This window comes from Megascapheus bottae, chromosome 8, assembly GCF_031878675.1.
Source record: "Megascapheus bottae isolate mThoBot1 chromosome 8, mThoBot2.hap1, whole genome shotgun sequence".
NCBI lineage: Eukaryota > Metazoa > Chordata > Mammalia > Rodentia > Geomyidae > Megascapheus > Megascapheus bottae.
In genome coordinates, this window is record NC_143516.1 from 48,822,692 (window position 1) to 48,849,665 (window position 26,974).

A 26,974-nucleotide genomic window follows, 5' to 3' on the forward strand; every position below is an offset into this window, starting at 1 on the left:
GATTACCACACTTCCACATACATCAAATCCCTGGAATCTTCCTTATGTCAGCACTTCTTGATGTCTGGCAATCTGGCTTGGTCTCCCAGCCATTGTCTTTGTTGGGCTCTCACTTAGACAAAAGAGGCTAAGATTTGTTCTGATAAATTAAATGGACAAGATAAGACCAGTGCTCAAAAATTAATATAGTATAAGAAAGAATATTTTGAGATTGTCTCAGAATGATAGCTTTGGCTGCTTTGAGGGTTATTAAACAAGTGTATGTGTACTTGAGGTCCACATATACACTCTTTATATATAATATGTCATTGTAGAAGGCCTAAATATTGTGTACATTCATCTCACAAATATAATAAAGCAAGTTCAGAACCAGCACTAAAAACCAACTAGAAAAGTGTGTTCTTTTATAGTATCTCATTGACGATCACTGAGGTATCATCTGGGAGAAATATACTAAGAAGGATGGAAGCATGTGTCCAGGGAGGATTTGGAGTAGAGGCTTGAAAGAATACCTGAAGCCCCAGTCCTAAATCTTTCTGGACTTCATAGAGATCCTAGAAAATTCAGGGCTTTCCTTCTGTTTCTCTTTGTCACTCTGTCCTTTGTCTGTTTGTCTGTCTGTCTCTGTCTCTTTCTCTGTGTGTGTATGTCTCTCTCATAGACACACAAACACACACACACACACACACACACACACACACACACACACACACACACACACACACACACAAACGCACCAGGACCTACATGACAGCTGACAGCAAAAAGCCAAATGTAGAACTCTAGAGTTCAAATTCTGAGTTATACCACTGACTGACTAGTTTTCTCTTGTAACACGTAGCCTCTGTATGAAGGACAGATAGCTAGCTCATTATCTTATCCTCATTAGCTGTGGTAGTTCATTCCTATTAAACTTTTGCATTAATTCAACAACCACTTCAAAAACCCACCTTCAGATTACATTCTTCACATACCTGAAAACCAATGACTCAAATCTAAAATCAGTGTGAAATTCTTTCTTTTTGAAATATCTACTTCTGTATTGGACCTTATTACTTGAACTTAGAAACTAACAGAAACTAACATATACCATCATCAATGCATTGGCTAACTGAGAAGAAATAGATGCACTTCTAGAAACAAAGTTTCTGAATCAGGACAATATAGAAAATCTGATAATGTCAATTGAATCAATAATATACAACTCCAATCTGAATCAATGATATACAACTCCAATCAAAAAAACCAAAAATCAAATAGCATGATTAGTAATATTATATCAAGTATCTATAAAAATTATATATTATACTAAGTGTTTTGGATAAACTCAAGCTAACAACATTTTAATGATTATTTTCAAATTTACTTTACAAAGGTCAACATTACACTGATAACCAGAAATAGTGAAGGATACCACAATAAACTCAGAAACTAATAACTCTGACAGACATAGATACAAATAACATATTTGAAAACTGAATTTATAGTATATAAAAATGATTTCTTATGGGGCCGGGAGTTTGGCCTAGTGGTAGAGTGCCTCTGATCACATCCTTTCCAGATAAGTCTATTTCTCCTTTGATCCTGGTTACTTCCATGGATTTCCTCAATTTCAACTTCCTATTTTCAGGTCACACACTTATTATCATCTCTGCCTGTCACAGACTTCTTTTACTTCCTGTAGTCACTCTTCTGTGTCTCAGCACTGCACCAATGATCATTTTTAACATCATTTCTAATATTACTTTAATAATTTGCTCTTCATGAAGATTCTTCTAATATTTAACTCTCTCCACATCATGATCTCTTGAACTCGACCACAACCATGTATTCCCATGATTGTATTCTGGAGCTGTAACCAACTACTGCTATCGTCACCCTCCATAATTTCAACATTATCGCTCCAAATTTTCTTCCTAAATATCTGTAGTACCTCAACTCCAACAATCCTCCAAAACTCAGGGCATAATTTATTCAGTGACATCTCCATATTCCTAGGACCTTGTAAATGCAGGCTTCTTCTCCCTGCAAAACAAATCCCATGATCAGTTATTAGAATCAATGTATTCTCTTTTATAAATACCCAGTCTTTTGCCCTTTGTTTGCAGCTACATGAATAAATATATTTAGGAAAAAGTACATAATTGTGCTGACTAACCACTCTTCATAAATATGCTCATTAGCCACAAATTGTCCTCTGGTGGTGCCCAGTAATCACATTATTTTGCCATCCTTACCCATTCCTCCACTGGTTGTCTTCAGACACCTTCTCAGTTCCCTTTCTCTTAAATTTTCAAATCTGCAGCCCTCATCATCACTCTCAGCGCAGGACTTGGTTACACTTTGAAGGCTGGTTGGATGGCTGGCAAAACCTGGTTCAAAAAGAAAATATTGAGCCTCATGTTTAAAGATGTGGAAAAAATACCATCAATGTTATTAAAACATAAAGCTATTTACTTCTGTAATCTTTTACAATATATCATGTTATTTAGTTACTTATTTTTAATTTTTCTTTTGTCAGTTATGGGACTTGAACTCTGGGCCTGAGCACTGTCCCTGAGCTTTCAGCTCAAAGCTACAGCCCTACCCCTTGAGCAACAGCACCACTTCTGGTTTTCTGGTGTTTCATTGGAAGTAAGAGTCTCATGGACATTTTAGTGCCTGGCTGGCTTTGAACCTCAATCCTTAGATCTCAGCATACTGAGTAGCTAAAGTGGTGTGAGCCACCATGCCTAGCAATTATCATATTATTTTTAATTGTTATTTAATACTGTGCTGAGCAAAGAAAAAGTGAAAGTGTACATTATTAACACGTCTACCAGTTTTCTTTCATAGAATACCAGTTTTTTTTTTTTTTGTGTGTGTGTGTGTGTATGTGTGTGTTTTGCCAGATCTGGGATTGAACTCAGGACCTGAGCACTGTCCTTGGGATTTCTCAAGCCTAGAGCTCTACCACTTGGGCCTCAGCACCACTTACGGCTTTTTTTCTATATATGTGGTATGGAGGAATCGAACCCAGGTCTTTTTGCATGCTAGGCAAGCACTCTACCACTAGGACAAACTCCCGGACCCCAGTTTTAATTACAAATTCAAGAAACATTAATTCCTGTGTGCCATCAATAATAATAACATTACATATTCATACTTTGAAGCTCTTGAGGACATATCTGCTACAATAAAGTAACTATTTTTCACTTCTAAGACAGAATACTCCTTTTGCCTTCATCTTAATGAGAAAGAAAAGACTGAAAGACAATGAGACAGTAGGTTTCCTCTTTAACCTGACTCCCTGATAGAAATAATCCCTCCTGATAGAATCAGAACATAACGTCCAGCCTTCTACCCCTTGATCTCACATTGATGTGCTTGCATGCCCTTACCTTCAACTTTCTGCTCATTTTCACATGTATGCTGAAGTTCTTTCCTTCTAATTATTCAGATCTTAATTTCTCCTTCTGTAGGACATTCTTATTAGCAAAGGTGTTGTTACTTGTCCCTTATTAAAATATAAAATGTCTCTTGACCTTGCCATTTATTTAAGCTCCTGTACCATTCATTTCATTTTAGGAAGAAAATCATTCTCATGGAAGAATTTATTGTATCAAATAGTTCTGCTATTCTTTGAATTCTCTCTAGTTAAATACATCCTCCCTGTGATTTGTGATCCTTACTGGTATTATTTTGATAAGTCAGTTTGCATCTTATGATTATTTCTCCATGGTCAGGCATTAGTGGCTCATGCCTGTAATCCTAGCTACCAGTAAGGATGAAATATAAACATTACAGTTCAAAGACAGCCCAGGGAAATCTGCTAGAATTTTTAATTAACCACCACAAAGACAGTAGAGCTGTGGTTCAAGTGGCAAAGGATTACCCTTGGACAAAATAGCTCAAGGATAAAACCCGGGCTGAGTCCAAGCCCCTTGATTGTCACACACACACACACACACACACACACGTCCTCATATCGTCTCGTTGTTTACCCATTATTGTTTCTTTCACTCTTGTGACTATGTCTCTGTTGGTCTGTCTGTCTCTTTCACTCACAAACACATTTTAAAAATTCTAAATTACTAGCTTTGTTGCTGGTGAGATTTTTGTGTGTTCATGTGGCTGTGGCACAATATTAAGATATTTGGTTATGAAACACCCGTGGGTCTCTATGAAGACACTTTTTTTTTAGACAAGATTAGCACGTGAATCAGTGCACATTGAGCAAAGCATAGTACCCTTTATAAGTAGGCCTTATCCAATCAGTTGAAAGACAAAACATATATCCTCAAAGTCTGGCAGAAGTTCTGCTGCCAAACTACAATCAGACTTGAATGCCTGCAACAGATTTCCACTTAGGTCTATCCTGAAGATTTCATTTCCTCCAATTTCCTCAAATCTATTTCTGTCTCTGGACATCATTCTCTCCCTGCTTTGCTCTCTTTCTCCCTCCCTCTCACTCTCCCTCTATCCTTCCCCCTTCTCTGGCCCCTCTCTCTCTGTCACACACACACACACACACACACACACACACACACACACACACACACACACACACACACACACAAATTTGTTCTGATTCTGATTCTCCAAAGAACCCTGAGTATTAGAAATTGAAATAAACCAGTGTCAGCCACCTAGTTTTTCTGTTGGATTTTAGACTGCTCTAGCTGAGTCTCTTTTGCTATTTATTCCACATTTTCTCAGCTTTAAAGCTCTGGAGTTCTGCAGCACTTATCCCTGGCATTCATCTCATTGCTATTTTTATTTCTTTTGGTGAGCTCATCTAAGCATATGCTTATGTACCATCTAAATGCTGGTGACTCAAATTTTCCTCCATATCTCAGATTCACATTGTAAGCTATTTTACATCCTCACTTGGCTGTCATGTGGGTAACTCTAGTCTATCATATAAAGGGATTAATAACATAACTCCCTGAGAGGATGATTGCTTGGTATGCACATATGAACATATATGAGTATAAGAATATACCATGTTTCTGGCATGTAGCCACCTTCAAGAGCCATTTAATTCTTTCTTGATTTTTCCCAATTGAGCGAATATTGGCTTATTTACTCTGCTCAACTCAAAATTTTAGGGACTATCTTTGACTCCTTTTTGTGTAATATATGCCACATAAGATCAAGTTATTTGTTGTTGTTGTTGTTTTTTTTTTTTAAAAAATGTGTGTGTTGGGGCCGGGAGTTTGGCCCGGTGGTTCAAGTGCTTGAGCCTAGCATGCATGAAGACCCGGGTTTGATTCCTCGGTACCACATACATAGAAAAAAGCCGGAAGTGGTGCTGAGGCTCAAGTGGTAGAGCTCTAGCCTTAAGAAAGTCCAAGGATAGTGTTCAGGCCTTGAGCTCAAGCTCAGGAATGGCAAAAAAAAAAATGTGTGTGTGTGTGTGTGTGTGTGTGTGTGTGTGTGTGTGTGTGGGTGTGGGTGTGGGTGTGGGTGTGTTGGTCCCAGGGCTTGAATTCACAGAACTCAGAGCTTGGGGTTCCTGTTTTTATTTTTGTTTTTTGTTTTTTTTTCTCAAGGCTAGCAGTCTACAACTTGAGCCACAGCTCCACTTCCACCCCCCCTTTTTTTTTGTACTTTCTTGCTAATAAGAACATCACAGACTTTTCTGCTTGAACTATCCTCAAATTATGATTCTCTAATCACAAGTTGCAAATTTCATTTCCAATGAATTGACTTGTATCATCATTACACTCTTACATTGGTTCAGCCTACGTTCTTTTTTGTCTCATCATCTTGTTGTTTCTCTTCCCTTCCCTAATTCAAATGAACAAATAGACATATATGCAATATTCCAAGTCTACAGTTTAAAGTTCACTCATTTCTTTTCTTTTTTGCCCTGAGGCTTGAACTCAGAGCCTGAGCACTGCACTTGAGCTTTCTCAAGGCTAGAGCTCTACAATTTGAGCCAGAGCACCATTTCTGTTTTTTTCTATGTATGTGGTACAGAGGAATTGAACCCAGGTGTTCGTTCATGCTAGGCAAGCACTCTACCACTAGGCCACTCATTTCTTGTTTCTTTATACTGAAACTTGAATTTGAAATCAGGACCTTTTACTCTTGCTTTGATTTTTTTTGTTCAAGGTTGATGTTCTTCCATGTGAGTCACTCATATTTCCACTTCTAGCTTTTGTGCTAGTTTGTTGAAGATAAAACTCACCAAGATTTGTCTGCCCTGGCTACTTTTGAACCTCTATCCCCAGGGCTCAGGCTCCTGAGTAGTTAAGATTAAAGACATGAGTCATTATTTCCTGGAAAAATTTCTCTCTTTCTTTTAAATGTTTGCAACAAGAGTTTTGACACACACACACACACACACACACACACACACACACACACACACACATATATATATGATATGTATTCATATTATTTTGTGCTGCAGAGTATTTTCTTCCCTAAAACTTATCTGTCTTACCTGTTCATATTTGCCTACTGGTCAACCTTTAGTAAAACATGGATTTTTCTTTTATAAGCTGTTGTACCATTAGAGTCATACTGTGTATAGTCTATTCAGATTCCCTTCATTTCTTTCACTTAATGATGCTTATTGTTCATCTACATCTTTTTCTAATTTGATGGCTCATTTTATTCACAAGTAAATAATATATCAAATGGATATAGCAGTATATCAACTTACTTATTGTACATTATTGTCTTCATCTATGTTGGATTCTATGGTAAAAAACAGCATGAATTGAGTGGCATATAAACAGTATAAATTCATTTCTTACAGTTTCAAAGGATGAAAAGGCTATGATGAAGGAATGTGCAAATCAGGAAACTTCCTGTGTTAATGGCAGCATTTTCTGTGTGCCTTGGCAAAAGCTAACAAGGTAAGTTTTCAAGGCCTTCCTTTTTGAGGTGCCAGTGTCATTCATGAGGAATCCATTCATAAGATACTTCACATTTTTGATTAGTTTCAATGTACAGATTTGAAAAAATACACATGTATTGAGACCAAAGTAGACATCTTGGTTGCTTTCAAGTCTTGCCAATTATGAATCAAACCTCTGATCCTTCATGCCCAGGTATTTTTGAGAACACTTATTTTCATCTCATTTAGGTAAAAGCTCAGAAGCATGTTTTCTGGGTCACTTTGGAAAAACATTCCGTGTTTCTGTCTCTGAGGATAGAGAGCAATTCCCAGCATCAATATATGTTGCTGCTGCTTCATTTTCCTACAGTGTTTATGGTTGCTGATGTTTTGCATTTGTGATCATTCCACTGGATGTGCAGTGGAATTCCATTACCTTTTCATCTTCCCATATGTCTATTTGTTATTTCTGTCTCTTTTCAGTAGTATATTTTGCTTCAACATGTATATATGTTTTAACATGTTAAAAATTGGGGAGAGGGGTAGCAGAAGTGTGGCCTAGTTGTAGAGTGCTTGCCTAGCCTGCACGAAGCCCTGGGTTTGATTCCATCATATCACATACACACACAAAAAAGTTGGAAGTGGTACTGTGGCTCAAGTGGCAAAGCTTGAGAATGTTCAAGGACAGTGCCCAGGCCCTACCTTCAAGCCAAAGGACTTGCAAAGCAAAAATATATTGTTGGTTATCATATTTTAGATTAACAATTATTTGTGAGACATTGTTTTGGACAATATTTTATCCTAGTATGTGTCTGTTCTTTTTCTAGACACTGTTTCATAGAGTAGATTATTTTATTTTACTTAAGTCCAGTTTGTAAATTATGTCCTTCGTGAATTTTATCTAGATTCTAATTGCCTAGATTTTCTGCTATATTATCATCTAGGACTTTTGTTTTTCTTATTATGTTTATGTCTGTGATTAATTTTGAGTTAAATTTTGTAGGAGGTAAAATATCTCCTCTGTACCTAGATTCATTTTGTTGCTCATGGATTTCCAGTTTTGTTAGCACTGGTTGTTGATAAAGATTGTCTTTGTTTTCTTCTTTTGCCTTTATTCCATTGTCAATATTCAATTCATATTATTCATATGATCCCACCATTATTCTATTGCTTGTCCTTTCACCAATACTACAGTCATGATTGCTGTACCACTAGAGGATGCTGCCTTCAATGCTTGTATCTTCTCTGTGCCTTCCCATCTGTTTAAACACTCTGTGTCCTGTGATCCCATCTCAGTCACCCATTGTTCAACCACCTGATCTCTCTGCCTTTTTATTCCATAAGACAACAGGTATTCCTTTATAATATAATGCACAGTTTCTCATTGTATTTATGAGGATGTAGTTTTGAGTATACTTGTTTATATTCTTTTTTCAAAATCTGGAGACAGTGTTCTGTAAATCTCTACATTCTAAATACCTAAAATGCTTCCTGAAACACAATAGAAGCCATTACACATTTATCTGGTCTACAGGGACTATGAAAGCAAAAGAACTACTAGGAAATAAAAGGACATTTCCTATGCCTGGCATCAACAGGACTTATATAATTTGTGATGAAACTTGGGACTGGGGAAAAGTACAGCAAATTCCCTCAAGTGAAGAGATCATATAATTTGTCATTCTAATTGGAAGCTTTTCTTGATATGAAAAGAAGCACAATTTCCAATTAAGATGAAACAACTGGTATAAACTTGGGCTTTTGCTGGCAAATTGGGTTTATGTATAATGGTATTCTTTACTGTGAGACTGAGCAGTATCTGGTCATAACTGTAGGTGAGCACTAGAAAAGCAACTTAACATATAATTGTTCATTCTTTTTTTTAATTTGCAGATATTTGATTGTCTTCAGGTATTAAATTTTATTTTATTTATTTTTAATTGTATTTTATTGTCAGGATAATGTATAGAGGGGTTACAGTTATATTCATTAGGTAATGGATATATAACCTCTGGAACCTTGATACCCCTTCTCATGTCCCCCTTTCCCTTCCCATACCACCTCCCAATCATCTTGTTTTCAGGCATTAAATTTTAGAACAGAATCTGCATTGAAAAAAATGTAAGGTTATATAAATATATTAAATATATCTATCTAGGCATACTAAATAGCTGGGTATACTATCTTTTATTAGTTATTATAGGTATATACCAAACAGTACAATGTCAGAATACCAAGTATTTTTCTAACTGAAAAAAGTTGATTCAAACATACAAATGAAGAAAATAAATTTGATTTCAGGTCAAACTAGAGCCTAAAGTAAAGTAGTATGATTAGTTTTAAAGGTATAGATCTTAACTCTACATAAATGTTAGACCAAGATCTAATATATCCATGCTTTTGTTGCAAATTATCTTTGAAGCAAATGAAATAAGGATGAAAGGACTCACAAATAAGTTAAGTATAATATCCTCAAAATGTAATTTAACTCTAGATATACACCAGGATTATTTGTCTTGCAAGTTCTCCAAAATCAACAAGTAGACTCTATCTTTAAAATGACTTTGTTTATTAGCCTTGATATTCTCCAAGGAAATACTGAACTTTGATCTAGTTAATTAATTACAAAAAAGCATAAAAAGATTTAACATGCCATGCAGTATTTCTTTGAAATATATACTAACATATCATGGTTGTTACTTTAACCTTGTGTTTTTGAATACTTACACATAGCCTAGTTCTTGAAATAATTTTACATTAATGTGTACATATACGATAGTTTTCCATTTCTGCTTTGAGATTTTAGATTGCTAATAATGGTAGTATTAGAGAAAGAGAAGAAAGAAATAGACTATGAATATAAGAACACTTTTGATAATGGACTTCTGGAACAAACATGGCAAGGACAAAGTGCTCACAGAAAAGGACAATGATTAAAGCCTCAGTTCAGAGCATTCTGTGCAGAAGAGTGATGCAATCTCAGCTCTGCATTTCCATGCTACAAGAAGAATGGGCCAAAAATATGGGGATGGAAAGAGGGATGGCTCTATGTATTCAATTATATTGTTAATCTCTTCCTTACACCAGAATTTCAAAAAAAAAAAAGGAACCATGATTTTTTTCTCCCTGGATAAAAATCAGCAACAAACAATGGAAGTAGGGAAAGCTGAACTCTTTAAGAATTGGTCTTCTTCATATGGAGATGGCTGAGGATGTTTAATTCTGTGTTGAAGAAGAAGAAAAATAAATCCTGTATTTCAACATGCTCCAGTTCCTATTTATAAAGCTTGTAACACACAGTATCAAAATACAACCACATTGATGATCTAAAGAAAATATCTATGAAATGTTTTATTATATTTTCTCATAGGAACTTAGGTTAATCAATATGATGTGTAGATAGTGAAATAAATTAATTTATACCTTATTTCATATAGTTACATGTGGGCATATGTGTGTGTGTGTGTGTGTGTGTGTGTGTGTGTGTGTGTGTGTGTGTGTGTTATGTATGTGTAGTAAGAGTACCTAAAATCTACTTTTTGGAAAATTAAGCAATATAATACTAAATGTCTTCCTTTTACATTTTAAGATTTCTAGACTTAATTGCTTCATATAAGTACATGTTGGTACTTTTTCTGTGTCAGTCCTGAGGCTAGAACTCAGGGCCTAAGCACCATCCTTGGGTTTTCTCAAGCTAGAGCTCTACCACTTGAGCCACAGCACCACTCCTGGCTTTTTCTATGCATGTTTTTTTTTTTTGGTCGGTTGTGGGACTTGAACTCTGGGCCTGGGCTTTGTCCCTGAGCTCTTCTGCTCAAGGCTGCCACCCTACCCCTTGAGCCACAGTGCCACTCCCATGTTGGTACTTTTTGATCTAAAGCACAAATTTGTTTTTAAACATGAGCAGTAATAAAAAAATATCTGAAGAATGAGAGTAGTGTGAAATAGAAGGTCAAAGTAAGTCAATACACACATTGATCATAGGAAGAGAAAATGTGATTCTGAGAACAGGAGATTATGTTTTCAGAGATCTAATTTGCATAACAGTACTATATTTTAATCTGTTTCATCATATGCAGAGAACTTACATTTTTTTCATTTTCTATATTTGAGATAAATATTCCTTAGATATTTCCTACTAGCTGAGCAAGGGGAAAACATTCTTCCTAATGAGACTCTGGATTATTGTGTCAATACCTTCTTTTTAGTTAAATATTAGTACTTCAAAAGTTTGAGTGGAGTCCCTTCCACCTTTTCACTTTTCTTATCTCCAAAATATCAGTAGATGAATTTTGCAGTTTCCACTTTTTAGCTGAGGTTGAAGGGAAAATCTGAATTCTCCTAATCTTCCTTTAATTGTGAGTTGGTGGTTATCTCTACTTGCTCATCTCCCCTGTCCTTTCTGCGGAACTGACTGGTGAATGTTTGTGCTCCTCTTGCTTGGCTCCTTAAATTCAGGGGACTTCTTTACAGATTCGTTTCTCACAGTCATAAATTTTCCTGACACCACTCCTTGAGAAGATTCTCTTTTGACTTTTTGTTATAACATGATTTTAGACTTAGAGCAAACCAAAAAAATCACATATAAGTTTCAGATATTTACATTCAGATTGTCAAAATGTTAACATTTTAACATATTTGTTTTGTAATTTTCTTTTGTGTGTGGGAAGAGAGATTTGATATCTTTTCTGAACTAATTCATAATCATCCTCTATTACACAAGATACATAAATATGTAATTCTTGAAAGCAATGATATTCTCCAACACAACAAAATCATCAAAATCAGTTAATTGTGACACTTTATGGAATTATTAATAACTTTATTAAAACTTCAAGAGCTTTTTCATATATTTCCTGACAACAGAAAGAATCTGCTTCTGAGTTACATTGTATCACATTTGCTAATGAAATCCTTTGTGTCCTTTCTGTGAAATCAATCTGGAGCCCTTTATCTTTTCTGACACTGATATTGGAAAGTACAGAGCATTTATTTCACAGAATGTTTGTCAGTTTTAGTTGTCTGATATTTCTACATGATCATATTGAATTTTTGGTCAGGAACATCATGAAAAAAACTTTCTGATTTGCCCTGTGGCAAGAAGCTCCAAAGTCACTTTGTACCTAGCAAAGAAACTCTTCTTTCTAGTTACCACCCCAAAAACCTTTTCTGTTTCTCCACCAAAGCAAAAAGAAATTTAGGAAACCTTTCACACTATCTATAAATATCATGAGTCTCTGGGGACTGAACTTCAGGTTCTTTTACAGCCTAAATGTGTATAATAGCAAATTTTTATCTTAAAATAGCTTTTCTCATAGATGGGAAATGGTGGGTTTTTTCTTTATTTTCCAGCACATAACTTCAAGTAGAGACAATAGTCATATCTACATAATAAGAATAAAAATGGATAATTTTAAAAATCAGAGACCATTACAGGATTCAAAGAAAAAAATCATTCAAACAAAGTTATGAAATGGATAAAGGAGGAGTTCAAAGACAAATTCCAAGTATCCTGACAGAAAGAGCAAGATAAAATCATGTGAACATAATAAAGATAACCTAAAGAACAAATCCAATGAATCAATGGAGATCAGAAAATGTCTGTTAATAATCAGAGCAAGATCCAAGCTTAATGGCAGCACAGAGACCTTCTGTGGACTAAAATGCATTACTTGATTCCTGTCAACACTGCTGAAGTTTAATGAATATCTGTGAGTTTTGGTCTGGTGATCCTCATGACAAAGTATTAGAACTACATAGAAAGATCACAGGATGATGAAGAACCACAGGAATGAAGGGATGGATGCAAGGAACTTGTGCCTCATCAGTTTTGGGAAAATTGCAGCAATAACATCTATGTGATTTCACAAGGAATTTCAGAAGTATAAAAATCCAGTACCTCCATTGCTATTAAATCTCTCATTTGTGTCCATTGACACCTTTCTATCCATTCCTTTTTTGTGTGTGTGCCAGTCCTGGGCTTGAGCTCAGGGACTGAGCACTACCCTTGGTCTTTCTCAAGGCTAGAGCTCTACCACTTAAGCCTCAGCACCACTTCCAGCTTTTTTCTATGTATGTGGTGCTGAGGAATCAAACCCCGGGTTGTTGTACATGCTAGACAAGCACTCTACCACTAGTCTAAACTCCCAGCACCCCTTGCTTTCTTATACTACTGAAATAAGTAGCACCAGCAGGACAAAACCATGAGATATGTACTCAATAAATACGGGTAAGTATGGACACAGAAACACTATAAAACCTTAAGACAGAGAGGGATACAGTCCATGCTAAAAATGATTTAATAATTAAAGAGTACTTGACAATTTTAAGAGACTTATTTGCCCCTAAGTGATTTATGGAGCAAAACTAAATCCCAATCAAATACATGCAGGCTCACTTCTATTGAAATGGATCTAGGGATTTAAATTATATGCAATAAAAATATCTAATGTAATAAAAACAATTGTGAAAAAGAACATGCTTGGAGAACTTATACCTTCCAATTTACAGACATATTTGAAAGCTACAATAATCAGGGTTTTAGTGTATAGCCTTGAATACAAACCCATATGCCAATGGAAATAAACAGAAGCTCAAAAATAGAAACAAATTGGATGGTGAATTGATTTTCAACAAAAGTATGAAGGTAATTTGGTAGAAAAAATATTTCATTTAAAGGAAAAAAGTTATAGAAACAACTTGAAATCAGATCCATGTAGAAAATATTCTGATCACTACCTAGTATTACATATGTTAACAGAAATAGATTACAGATATAAACATGAAAATTTAAGCTATAAAACTTCTAGGACAAAGTGTTCATAAAGTTGAGGCAATTCTTACATATCATAGTTTAAATGTCACAAGAAAACTTTTGGCCCTCCAAGAATCATTAAGAAAATGAGAAGTCAATCCATATTGTGCAAATCTCTTATCTTGCTCTCTCCACACATACACACATTCACATAAATACATACATATGCAAATAGTCAGAGGACTTTTATTAGGGAATTTAAATGAATATTCATAATTAGTAACCAGAGGCAATCAAATTTTAATAGAAAAAAGCATATACTATTATCTGTGAAGTACTTTAAAATTTTAAATCTAGTAATTACTAAGGAAATAGAATAATAACGGGTAATCACTATGCACTGTCAGAACTGCTAAAAACCAAAGACTGACAATACAAAATAACTTTGGCGAGGTGGAAAAACTCTCATTAGTCATTGATTTGGAAAGTAGTTTGACAACTTGTTACAACGTTGAACTCAGGCTTTTTACACTATTATTGTGGATCAAAATTCAGTTCATACTCAGAATGCAAAGTGGTCTGGATATACAGCTGTGGCAGATATATAATCATTTCAGAGAGAATGAACTCTTACTAGAGCAATGGAGGCCTCTATTCCAGTTTTGGAAAGAGATAGTCAATGCACACAAGCATAATATTTTTGGTAAATAATACACAGACTAGAGTTATTGATAGGAAAAGATTGTTTTCCACATACAATTTATTAGAAAATTCTATAGTAATTGTTTCCTATATAAAGTATGTTGCCTATATAAATAAATTCTTGGAAAGGAAGCTTTAGGCTTGACCTCTTATTTTCAAAGTTTCAGAGAATTAATTCTCATTATTTATTATTAGGAGACCTGTTTGTGGTAGATCGATTGTGTTTGTTTTTCTGTAAACAAGTAGATGTAAGAAACAAGGCTAAAAGCATCAAAGCCTAATTTAGCCTATGTTCAGGGTACTCTGTATTATACCTACGTTAGCATACTCAAACTTACCTGCATGTGTAATTACCCCAAAAATGCCTGCACCTGGATCACATACAGTTTTAATCCATTTTAACTGTCCAAGAAATAGAGATTTTCCCCATGATTCCTATCATCCAATGTAGATAGATGACTTGAGTAATGTAGCATCCTTGAATGATGAAACCATCTGTAGTAACCTGACAGAAATCGATAAATTTCATGGCAGCAGGCTTCACATATATAAACCCAGTGGTAGAGGAAAACCACCTTAGTGAGACTTGCTATTCAAATCACCACTATACAGAGTTTTATCTAGACATTTCCTATAGGTTTGAGGATTTGTTTACTTGGAGGAAGAAAACTGTCATGCCAATGAAAATGCTCCTTGGGCATGAATCTAATCCATATCTTTATTCAGTATAAATTTGTCTGAATCCACTTAAGGAATCAGAAATATCGTGGAATATTCATTCATTGTGATTGCAAATTTAAATGTTTTATTAAAGTTGTTCAATAGAAAGTATTTAAAGGTTTAAGGTAGGTGTTTTATTTTGCTAAATTACCGCTTCCTTTCTTTTCTTTTCTTTTTATTTATTTTTTATGGTCAGGGTAATGTATAGAGGGCTTACTGTTACATTTGCCAGGTAGTAGGTGTATTACTTCTCACACATTGATACTCCTCATATTTTTGTCCCCAACCCCCACCCCCTCCAATGATCTTGTTTTCCCCCCATGAGACTAAATGAAAAGATCTCTAGGATATGGAAACAAGAGCATTATCCTGTGTAATTGTTTTTCTTAATGTACTATGTTATTTCTCTACTCTTTTTTATTTTTACCAAATTTTATTCAAATAAGTCTTCTCAATTATTGTAGAAAAATTCCACTAACCACATATGTTCTGTGACTTACAGAAACAAAATCTGATTTGTTTTGATCTCTGCTTTTCTGTGACTTAGACACAGACTGCTATGATCACAAAACACTTGAGGAAATTCCTTCTGCATATATATTTAGGCCTTATTTGGTTTGCCAATGTCTCTTCTCTTTTTTTGTCCTTTGGTTAATCTCATATTATTACTGTATCTGACTTTGCTACCTGGTATATTGTATATATGTTTGTTTATTTGAAATAGGAAAGCGAATTAACACTTTCTAAGTAAGTAACTGCTTATATAAGAACCTCATATTACTGTATTTGGAAACAGGATCTTTAACTACATGAATTATTGTTTTCCCAATATTATAAATCCAAGAAAAATTTACATTTAATTCAGAAAATTAGTCTTAGTTTTTGATTTTCTAGTCTTGAATTCTCTACCTAGTGTGTTTTCAGAATTGATTTGCAGGAGTAAAAAAAAAAATTCTCCAGGTGACTTTTATCCAAAGTAATTGAGATTAGTTCCTAGAGATCACCATGTTTGTAATTATGAGTTTGTAACATGTGTTTAACCTATTTTCAGCCTAGCAACAAACTGAAATTATTTGGAAATAACTGTGAAAGCAATCCAAAATTTAAATGTCATTTCTGGCCACTGATTTCCTACTGTAGTTAACTAATACAGCTTCTGGTTTCTTATTTGAAATCTTTCTACTTCATGAGTTTTTATACCCACACATTTGATATAATATCATTATCTAAAGAAATCAAACCAAAGGATTTTTAGAAGTATTAGATTTAAAAAATAATATTAATTCTCAAAATGTTTATATATTTTTAAAATTCTGTCATTTAGGCTTTCTCTGGGGCTATATTATCAAAGTGAGAAAATAGGAACATATCAAGATCTGACTCATGGGAAATACTTCAATGAAATTAGTACTGTCTTTCCAGCATAAGATAAACAAGGAGAAATTCATTTCAACAGATAACTAAGATTTAAACCAACTTATTTGGTTTTGTATCATGAGAAATAGATACTAAATAACTTAAGGAACATACTTGCCAAAGGAACAAATGGAACTTGAACAAATAATTTAGGATGTGTTTATCGGATTTCATAAACCTGTAATCAACATGGAGACAATTAAAAAAATAATCAGTATGTATCCATTCTTGTTGTCTTGTATCAGTCATATCCTGACTAGCATGGGTATATATTAGTTTTCATTTGCGATTGCTCAAAGGAGGTACTGAAAGAGAATCTTGGTCTGTCTGATCACAGTATGTTTCTTGGCATCACTCACTTCACATTAGTAGGGGAAGGTAATCTTGAGGTAATGAATGATTAAGACATAGAAAGAAAACTGGAGCCATTAATGTCTAAATAACATGAAATCGGGGCATTTTTTTTCTATTGTACCATCTAAATCCATTCATCCTACTTAGTCCATTAGCTTTCAATCTTTTGAAAGCTACTAAGTAACAATGTGACAATGTATACTCATCTTTCGCCTTTATATACATGCTATTGATACATGATGGTTTTCTCCTTAAAATGGTCATATTACCCAAGAGGAAGGAGGCTACTTCTTCAGTCTCATAGAAAATGCAGAACAATGACTGAAATGTGAAGGCATATATCAATCTTGATTCCATAATCAATTGTTATTTGAATTGAATCATACCTTTGAAAAATACCAGTGCCATTTTATTCTAGTATTTCATTTAATTAGGTAGTGCATGGATGCATTGCTTATTTGACATCATTATATTTGATTTTTTCAGAAGCACGAGTAAAATGATGATTCCAGAGAAATACATCCTACATATGTTGCCGAATCATGAGAAAAAAATCATATATTATTCTTGAGTTAATTCTTTAATATATATATATTGTACAAAGCGAGGATTCACTCTGAAGTTAATATGCCTTTCTATTATTTTCATGTACAAAGAAATAATTCTGTGCTCAATTGTATTGAATGATACAATGCAATATGAACATGTTTCTTACACAGTTACCACTTTTATGTTTGCTTTGTAGAATTAACTGTCATTCAATTTCTGGCTTGTCTAAAGTTGAATAATAAGTGTGAGGCATGTATGAAAATCTGGCTGCATAAAGGGAGAGGTCTTTTGCTTACTGCTCCACTGACTGATGTTTTGTTTTATGCTGCTAAAACTGGGAAGAATTTCATAGTCAGTGACTTTGTAAAAAGTATTAGAACTTCATGATACACAAAATTGTTGCCTGTAGAAAACTAACTTTTGAGGGGGAAGGGGGTTGTTCATGGAGCTTGAATTCTGGGCCTGGGTATTGTCCCTGAGCTATTCAGCTCAAGGCTACTGCCCTACCCCTTGAGCAACAGCACCACTTATGGAAAATTAACTTTTTGATTACTAATCAGAGTTCTGCTATTGTCTGAATGTTAAATTATATTTTTTTCTTTTTTATTGTGACTATGAATGTCAATGTCAGTAAACATAACAGAGATTGGGAAAGCAGGAGATGAAGAAAACAATCTCCTCTCAGAAATATGTGTGTGTGTGTGTGTGTGTGTGTGTATGTTTTACATATCTCAAAACTAAAAGAAATGAAAAAATGTTTTTGGCTTATTGTGAATAGCTGACAATATTAGAAAGTCAGAATACAGCCTATCAAATTCAGTTAAATTCTGAAGCTACAGGTTCACTTGTGCTTACTTACATGGAGTTTTATGTAAAAGTGATGTTTTTTCAAAAGTTTTTTTTTGGCCAGTTGTGGGGCTTGAACTCAGGGCCTGAGCACTGTCCTTGGACATTTCTCAAGGCTAAAGCTCTACCACTTGAGCCACAGCACCACTTCCAGCTTTTTTTTCTATGTATGTGGTACCAAGGAATCAAACCCGGGTCTTCGTGCATGCTAGGCAAGCACTTTACCACTAGGCCAAACTCCCGCCCTATAAGTGATGTTTTTAAGGCAATATTGGAACTTTCAAATTAGCTCATGAAATAGAAGCAAAGCTTCCATTTCAACAAAGAATTTTAAGCTGTGTTGAACATTAGGAATTTTTCCCCTATGTTTAGCTACTGCCTTTCAAGTTAATCAAAGTTCTTGGCTGGAAGATTTAAAATGTTTATAGTAGATTTTCATTCTTACTAATAACATGTCCTAGTATCCTTAGATAAGGAGAGACATACAGTTTTCCTAGCTTATAGATGAGAAAACTATATACTAAAAAGTAGAAACATCAATATTAACTATAGACACTGCTGACATTATAATTGAAACTGAGTGAATTCTGCAAAACAAAATTCACATGTGAGTAAAAAGAAGCACATGAGACGATTGCAGTAGTTTGCAGAGTTAACAACACACAAAAAAAGAGTCTAATTGAAATTGTATGGGCAGGGGAAAAAGTGGATTACAGACTCATCTCCATTACTAGTAGAATAAAAATAATATTTTCTGTAATAAATCCACATGCAAAGAACTATTGAGAGTGGGAGTATGGGATCAAGTTTGGTATCTGCTAGCGATTTAGTATTCTCCTAATTGTTTGTCAAGAGATGCACTTGAGAGTCCCGGGCCTGACCTAGTGTGAGAGTGCTTGCCTGGTATGCACAAAGCCCTGGGTTCAGTTCCTTGGTACAGAAAATTTTGGAAGTGGTGCTATTGCTCAAGTGGTACTCTACCATTTGAGAAAGCCCAATGGACAGTGGACAACCCCTGAGTTCCAGCCCCAGGACAGGTGACGGGGGAGGGGGAGGGGGGACAGGGAGAGGGTGAAGGAGAGGCTAGAGGGTGGGAGAAGGGAGGGAGGAAGAGGGAGAGCAAGAGGAGAGAGAGGGAGAGGGCTAGGGCAACAAAGAAAAGGGAGGGAAGGAGAGAGAGAAGTGTGAGATGGGAAAAGGAGCAATAACTCATAACACTAAGAAGGTCGTTGGTTAAGTTATACAGGAAAATGGAAGAAAGCAACGTTAAGGGAAATGTGGGACCATGGTGAACAAATGCAGCACTGACACTCACTAGACACTATGTAGAAAATGAAGTATACAGCTTGTGTGTGGGGTGGGGGAAACTGAGAGAAAACGCAGGAAGAAGTGACACTGTTCAAAAAGAAATGTATTCATAGGGCTGGGAGTGTAGCCTAGTGGTAGAATGCTCGCCTAGCATGCATGAAGCTCTAGGCTCCATTCCTCGGTACTACACACACAGAAAAAGCCGGAAGTGGCGATATGGTTCAACTGGAAGAGTGCTAGCCTTGAGAAGGCTCAAGGACAATGCACAGGACCTGAGTTCAAGCCCCAGGACTGGCAAATAAAAAAGAAAAGGAAGTGTACTCATTACCTGACTTAGGTAACTATAATTTCTCTTTATATTACTTTTACAATGACAACACAAAAGGAAAAAAGAAAAAAGTTAATAAATACCAGTGAACACCAGATTAAAATTATTAATTTATTAAAGAAACTACTCCACTCTGACAACAAAAAAAGATAACTAGTACCAAGACACATGGTATAAGATGCAAACCCTTTCATGTACTCCTTGTCATATACTTCGTAAAATCTAAAGAGAAAAAAAAAACTATAAAATTTCAGCACATAAAATTTCAGGAAAAACCTAAGCGATAAAAAGCAGCTGTTGAATAGAACATTTATTACTAATGTTTATAAATAACTTTATTAAAAACCTTTTAAATAAATTCTATTGAATGGAGAAAAATTTTAAATGTTTCTGCAGATTAAACAGCACTGAAGGTAGAAATTAAATTCCAATGAAAAATACTTAAGTGCCAGCAGGTAGGAAATGGAATTTCAACTTAGAAAAGAAATTAAAGCAAAGGAAGTGCATTTCTGTAAGAGACAAATAAATTACAGGATACACATAAGAGCACATAAGAGGCTCAGAATCCAATAGGAATCACAGAATAGAAGTTACAAGAGTCGAGAAAAACATAATTTTGATAAAGATTGATTTAGTCTCACAAAATAGTAGGTTGATTTGAAACCCTTTTGTACTAATAGACTATAGTAAAAATAAATTAATTTTTAAATGTCAAAAAATTCAACTTGCAAAGAACCATAGCAGACAGGAAACACAAGTGTCTGAGAAACTTGTGAAGACAATCAGATCAAAACAATGCTTTTAAGACCACACACACACACACACACACACACACACACACACACACACACACACACTGGCCACTGGCACTGAAGTATTTTGGAGAAAATCAGTAGAGTCTGAATATATTGAAATTTAATAAAGTTAATCAAGCTGATTTCAACATTAAAATTATGGCAAATATTGTTAAGCATTAAAGATCAAACTGCATTCTCTCTCAGAGGAAAATCAATGTATGAGGCATAGAGAAGACATGTACATGGATAAGGAAATGTGAATTAAGACTAAAACTTGAAATTGGATAGGGAACGGGGGAAAACAAGATGAGGGATGGGGGTGGGGGGGGAGCGAAACGGGGACCAAGACATGTTAAAGGATATCAATGTATGGGAATTAATGCACCATCTGTCTGGCAAATATCATGTAACCCTTCCATTAATTACAATAAAAAATATATGAAAAAAAGACTAAAACTTGAGTCATAAGAGGCAAATTAAGAGAAGCTTCTTGTAGAAAGACATGAACCTCTCATTAAAAGTGATCTTCATAGTTGATAAAAGTCTGGTTTCAGTAACAGAAAATATTTGATCATTCAATTAGTAGTTCTGGAAATGATTCTTGTTCAGGCGGTCCTTCGCTCAGTCACTACACTGTAAGGGTGTTATATTAGGAACCATCTTCTGGACCTTATTCAGTGAAAGTGAGTGACACAATGGCTTGAAGTTGGGGTAGAAACAATCTAAATCCCTTACCTTTCAATAAAGGCTATTCTTTTCTGGTTTTAAATATTTTTAAGAGTTTTGGCCTATATCCTCTCATCTTTCTTTCTCTTCTTCTCTTTCTCTTCTTCTCTTTCTTTCTTTCTTTCTCTCTTTCTTTCTTTTGCCAGTCCTGAGGTTTGAGCTCAGGTCTTGGACACTGTCCTTGAGCCTTTTCAAGGCTAGCACCCTGCCATTTGAGCCACAGCACCACTTTCAGCTTTTTCTGTATATGTGGTACCAAGAAAGGTAACCAAGGGCTTTGCGCATGCAAGGCCAGTACTCTACCACTAGACAACACTCCCACTCCCATCTCATCTTAATTCTATACTCTTATGAATAACATGTTGAAGAAATGATGACTACTCATAATTAAAGTCAAACAAATAAGATTTCTTTAGGTTGTCCAGGCAGACGTGGCTACCTATTCCCTTTAGTAAGGCATAGAAATAATGCATATTACAGAGTAGGCTCTCAAACCAATGCTAACTGAACAGAATTACTCAATTGGAGGATAAATACATGAGTAGTTGGGCACCAGTCAGTGGGAAAATTCATTTTCTTTTTCCCAGTCTTCTTCCAAGTCTCTCTAGTTCACTCTTTCCCTTAGGACTAATTGAATGTCTTGACAACCCTTGAAGCATCTATGAATAGGAAAGAAATTTTTGTTTTTAGGAGACAAACATTCATTTGAAAGTTTTAAAATCTTATTACACACAGAAGGACAAATTTAGATTTAAGTCTTACTTTTCTGGCAAGGTTTTTGGACCACACTTTAATAAATAGTCTAAAATAGTGCTGGAAGGACTTTAAATTTAAATTGTGTGTAGTTACCCCTAAAGACTAAACAGTGACCTAACACAGGTAAGTCTGTTTAGATGTAAAGTTATTGCAGTATAATTGTATTACAAATTATTATAATTTATCCAAGGCTTTGCATATTTTGCACACCCTGAGCAAATAGGACTCAAGATTTTCTCTCTTATTTTTAACTGTTTGGTAGCTCATTTCCTAGCTTATTTGTGACAATTTGGTTCTATGTAAGTACAAATTCAAAAGTATTATTAAGTTACAAATATTCAGATCAATAAATGAAAGTCACATTGAAAAATTGTTGCTGCTGTATTTTTTATTATCCTTCTCATCAACAACCTAATAAAACTTTATGAGATGTTGAATTTTATTATTCTTAAACACTTTTAAGAACTATTAGTGTTTTATAATGTTCAACACACTTATTCTGGTCATTAAATAATAATCACTTAGCCAGAAGATTTTTCTCCTTAAGAAATTGCTTTTATCAGGCTCCACTGGCTCATGTCTATCCCAGAAAGCTGAGATCTGAGGATCATGATTTGAAGCTAGCACAGGCAAAAAAGAATTACTTCCAGTCATGTTGTAAAGTGCTAATAAGTTTTGGAACTATTTCTGAAACAGACACAAATGAAGGAGCTATAGATACTATGCACCTATGTGTTTCAATGCACCTTTTCCTAATTCCATTCTGTGTCCTATCAAAACTAAAAGGTAGATGTTTTCTGTGGAAACCTGGAGTTGCCATAGCTTATCTGGCCACACTGGGGTTCAAAATCCGTCTGTACTTGCTAGACTGGAGTTGTACCACCTGAGCCATGCTTCCCATTTTTTGCCTACAGTTGCTGATGCACTTAAACCAAGGAGGTATGCCCAATGCTTTTTCTCATCCGTTGTGACTCTTGTAAGTATCACTCCATACTACCCGTAATCAGTACAATTCAGAATCCCTCCATATTATTTATTTGCAGAGAAGTTTCACGAAAATATGGAACAATTCTAGCCAGATCATATTTCTGAAATCATTATTATAAATAAATTATATTACATATAGAATTGCATATAATATAATTTATAATAAAAGCCAATATTTAGTGAGATTTTAGCATTTGCTAAAAATATACTGAACAAGTTACATACCTTTGCTCATATGTCCATGAACTATTAAGGCACAAAATCACCCAGCTGCTAAGTGATAGAACATAAATGTGAAGCAAATAGTGTGATTTCAGAGACTGTTCTTAGTGCAGAAAACAGCCATTATATTCAATGTACTGTTTGCAAAGATTGGACTATGTAACTTGAGGGTAGGGATGGAAGTGGGGAATTAGGAGGAATGACAGAAGAAGTGACATTGCTCACGATGCATTGTGCTCATAATTTGACATGTGGACTTTATGGACAACAGTTTAGTAATCAAAGTTTAAAAAATAATGAACGTCTGTGACAGAAACATGAATATAATTGGGGAATTTAGTAAGGTGAATATAGTATGGACTGAAAGTCATGCTGTATTATTGTCTTTTTTTTTTTGCCAGTCCTGGGCTTAAGCTCAGGGCCTGAGCACTGTCCTTGGATTTTTCTCAAGGCTAGAGCTCTACCACTTGAGCCTCAGCACCATTTCTGGTTTTTTCTAAGTATGTGGTACCAAGGAATCGAACCCGGGTCTTCGTGCATGCTAAGCAAGCACTCTACCACTAGGCCAAACTCCCGGCCTCTGTATTATTGTCTTATTTCTTCAATGTCATTTGACAATTACAACGATATGTACTTTTCTTCTGTCTTTACATCTTATGTTTTTGTCCCTGTTTCAATCCCTCCACCCATTTCCAAGCATCTTATTTTCCCCCACTTTTCATCCCTATTTCAAATAAACCTTATCCATTGTATTCTCTACCTTCAATAATGAGTTGTTCTTATTTCTTTCCCTGGGTTTGAGTTTTTACTTGTTTTTGTTTACTTGTGTACCTGCACTGTCTAAAACACTGCCTGGACTGTGCCATGTGGTCCATATTTATCTCATAAAATATTCTTCTTTTTTTATTTTTCTTGCTCATTTTCATTAAACTAGTCAAGCACCCATCACATTTAAGGCCTCCATATGAGTTTGTTAATATAAGAGAGACTGGTATATAATAGTCCCATAATCTTCCAGTATCCTTATGGCTCAATCACAATAATAGAAATCCCTCATTTCTTCCCAGTATATAAATGGTATATAGATAAGATGTTAGCCTTCTGAATAAAGACAAATGAGATTTTATACATACATATACCACCTCACTTCTCTCTCCATCTCATCTGCATCAAAACTTGCCTTTTATAAGGCTATTTTGTACAGTGTAAGGCTGCTATTTTGCACATTGTAAAATTAATTCTGAAATTTAAAAAGTGTTGCATTAAAGTATCTTGATTCCATATGAACTATGTTGTTTTGCTTGAACTACTACTACAAAAATACATAATCAGGGCCGGGAGTTTGGCCTAGTGGTAGAGTGGTTGCCTAGCATGCACGAGTACCCTTGTGGGATTCCTCCGTACCACATACATAGAAAAAAGCCAGAAGTGGTGCTGTGGTAGAACTCTAGCCTTGAGAAAGCCCAAGGACAGTGCTCAGACACTGAGCTCAAGCCCAAGACTGGAAAAAAATACCATAATCAAAGTGATATCAATATCAAATGTCTATTTCTCACAGGTGTTAAAGCAAGGAAGTGTTAGGCCTTGGAAAATTCAGGGTCCTATGAAAATTCCCTTTCTGGCTTACAGACAGCCATCTCTTCCTCCTGTCCCTGCACAAAGAGCAAATGATCCACCTTAAACAACAACTTTCTAGGTGTCTGGCTTCCATCAATCCATTTGAATGAGGACTTTTGCGTATAAATTAGTGGGGTGAGAGGCACTGTCCATAATGTAACATTTTATTGCTGGTTATAGGATTTATACTCTTTTTCCACTCCTTCAACTTTATACCAGAGATTATTGCTCTACTTATCTCACTCTAATCGAGTCTTAAGACATGAAAATGAGCTGCTTCTTCTTGTGAAATAAATTTCCTTCACCTTCTATGGGCTAGCACTGGAATTCCTCACTAGATTGTGACATTCTCTTGTTTGGGATAGTAACCTGAGAAGTAGCCACAGGAAAGTCCACCTGAAGTCCAGCCCTGCTCCTACAATCTATTCCCTGGACCTCAGCAACCCTTTCCATAATCTTGTGCAGGAAACGTACATGACTTCTCTCCTCTCCCTAATTGTATGGGAGAAATTACTACCACATTAACTTGACTTCCTTCAGATTTACTGCTTGTCTTAAGGTAAAGGCTTAATGATCTAATGAATCATTAATGGTATTGGAAATCCTGAATTATTCAATCCTGAATTATTTTCCTTAAATATCCTGTTAATTTTAATTCTCCAAGTAATTACAGAAATCCCCCCCTTTTTTCTGGGTCAAGGGGCTTGAACTCTGGGCCTGGGCACTGTCCCTGAGCTCTTCAGCTCAAGGCTACTGCCCTACCCCTTGGGCCACAGCCCCATTTCTCATTTTCTAGTGGTTAATTGGAGATGAGTCTCACCTTCGTTAGTGACCCAGCTGGCTTTGAACCTCCATCTTAAGATCTCAGCCTCCTAAGGATATAGGATTACAGGCATGAGCCACCACACCCAGCCCAATATTTTTTCCTGTTCTATTTACTAATAAAAGGTTTTGCCAACAGAAAAGTGCTTATAAGTATTAAGTAGAATCTCTGAGTTTAAAGAGTCAGAGTTCAATCCAGGCTTTAATGGCTCATGGCTGCCAGTATAGCTAGCTACTTGAGAAGTTGAAATTAAGAAGATTACAAGATTCTTTTGAAGAAGGAAGTTGGATGTGATGGTCCATACCTGTTCTTCCAGTTATTCCAGCTCAAACAACAAGTACTCATATTTAGCAATTCAGGTATGAACCTGAGGTGGGGGCAAGTGGGGTTTCACTACGTGTACGTGTGTGTGTGTGTGTGTGTGTGTGTGTGTGTGTGTGTGTGTGTGTGTGTGCATGTGTGTCTGTGTTCATAAGCCAAATCATCTATAGTTTTGAACACTTGTTAATGAAAGTGATTTTGCTTTCTTTATTTTTTTGCCAGTTCTGTGGCTTGAACTCAGGGCCTGAGCACTATTCTTGGGCTTTCTCAAGGCTGGCATTCTACCACTTGAGCCACAGCACCACTTCCAGCTTTTTTCTGTATATGTGGTATCAAAGAATGGAACCTAGGGCTTTGTGCATGCTAGGCAAGCACTCTACCAAGAGGCCAAACTCCTGACCCCATGATTTGCTTCTATAAATGCTTAAATCATCTGTAGCTTTATGTTGATTTGGTACAAAGAACATAAAGTCTCTCTGGATGCTGATGGCACATCCTACTTAGGATGCTGAGATCTGAGAATTGGCCTTAGAACCAGCTTGGGCAAGAAAGTCCATATGACTCTTATCTCCAATTGACTATCCCCAATCTCAAAACAGAGTTTTGGGTCACGTGGTAGAGTGCTAGCCTCAGCTGGCCAGTGTGCGAACACACACAAATTACTATGAGATTCTAAAGAAATCTATGGAAAATTTTCACACAAATATTTGCCTGTGCTTAAATGTTTGTGTGTCTCTGATATACATAAAATGTGTCTCTATTCCTCTTGTATACACAAAAAAGAATACAATATGTGCAATTATTTGAGTATATGTTTTGCTGTTTGCTGAATGATATGCATAGGTTTCTTTGATATTTCAAGTATATCAGATTTATTCCTATGAGTTTTATGTTAATTTGGCCATAGCAAAGTGAT

General features: G+C 35.5%; 1 pseudogene; it reads right to left on the bottom strand.

The window, feature by feature from the left end:
• The window catches only part of LOC150059916 (importin subunit alpha-1-like), a 94,261-nt pseudogene that overhangs the window by 11,039 nt on the left and 56,248 nt on the right, over positions 1 to 26,974 (bottom strand).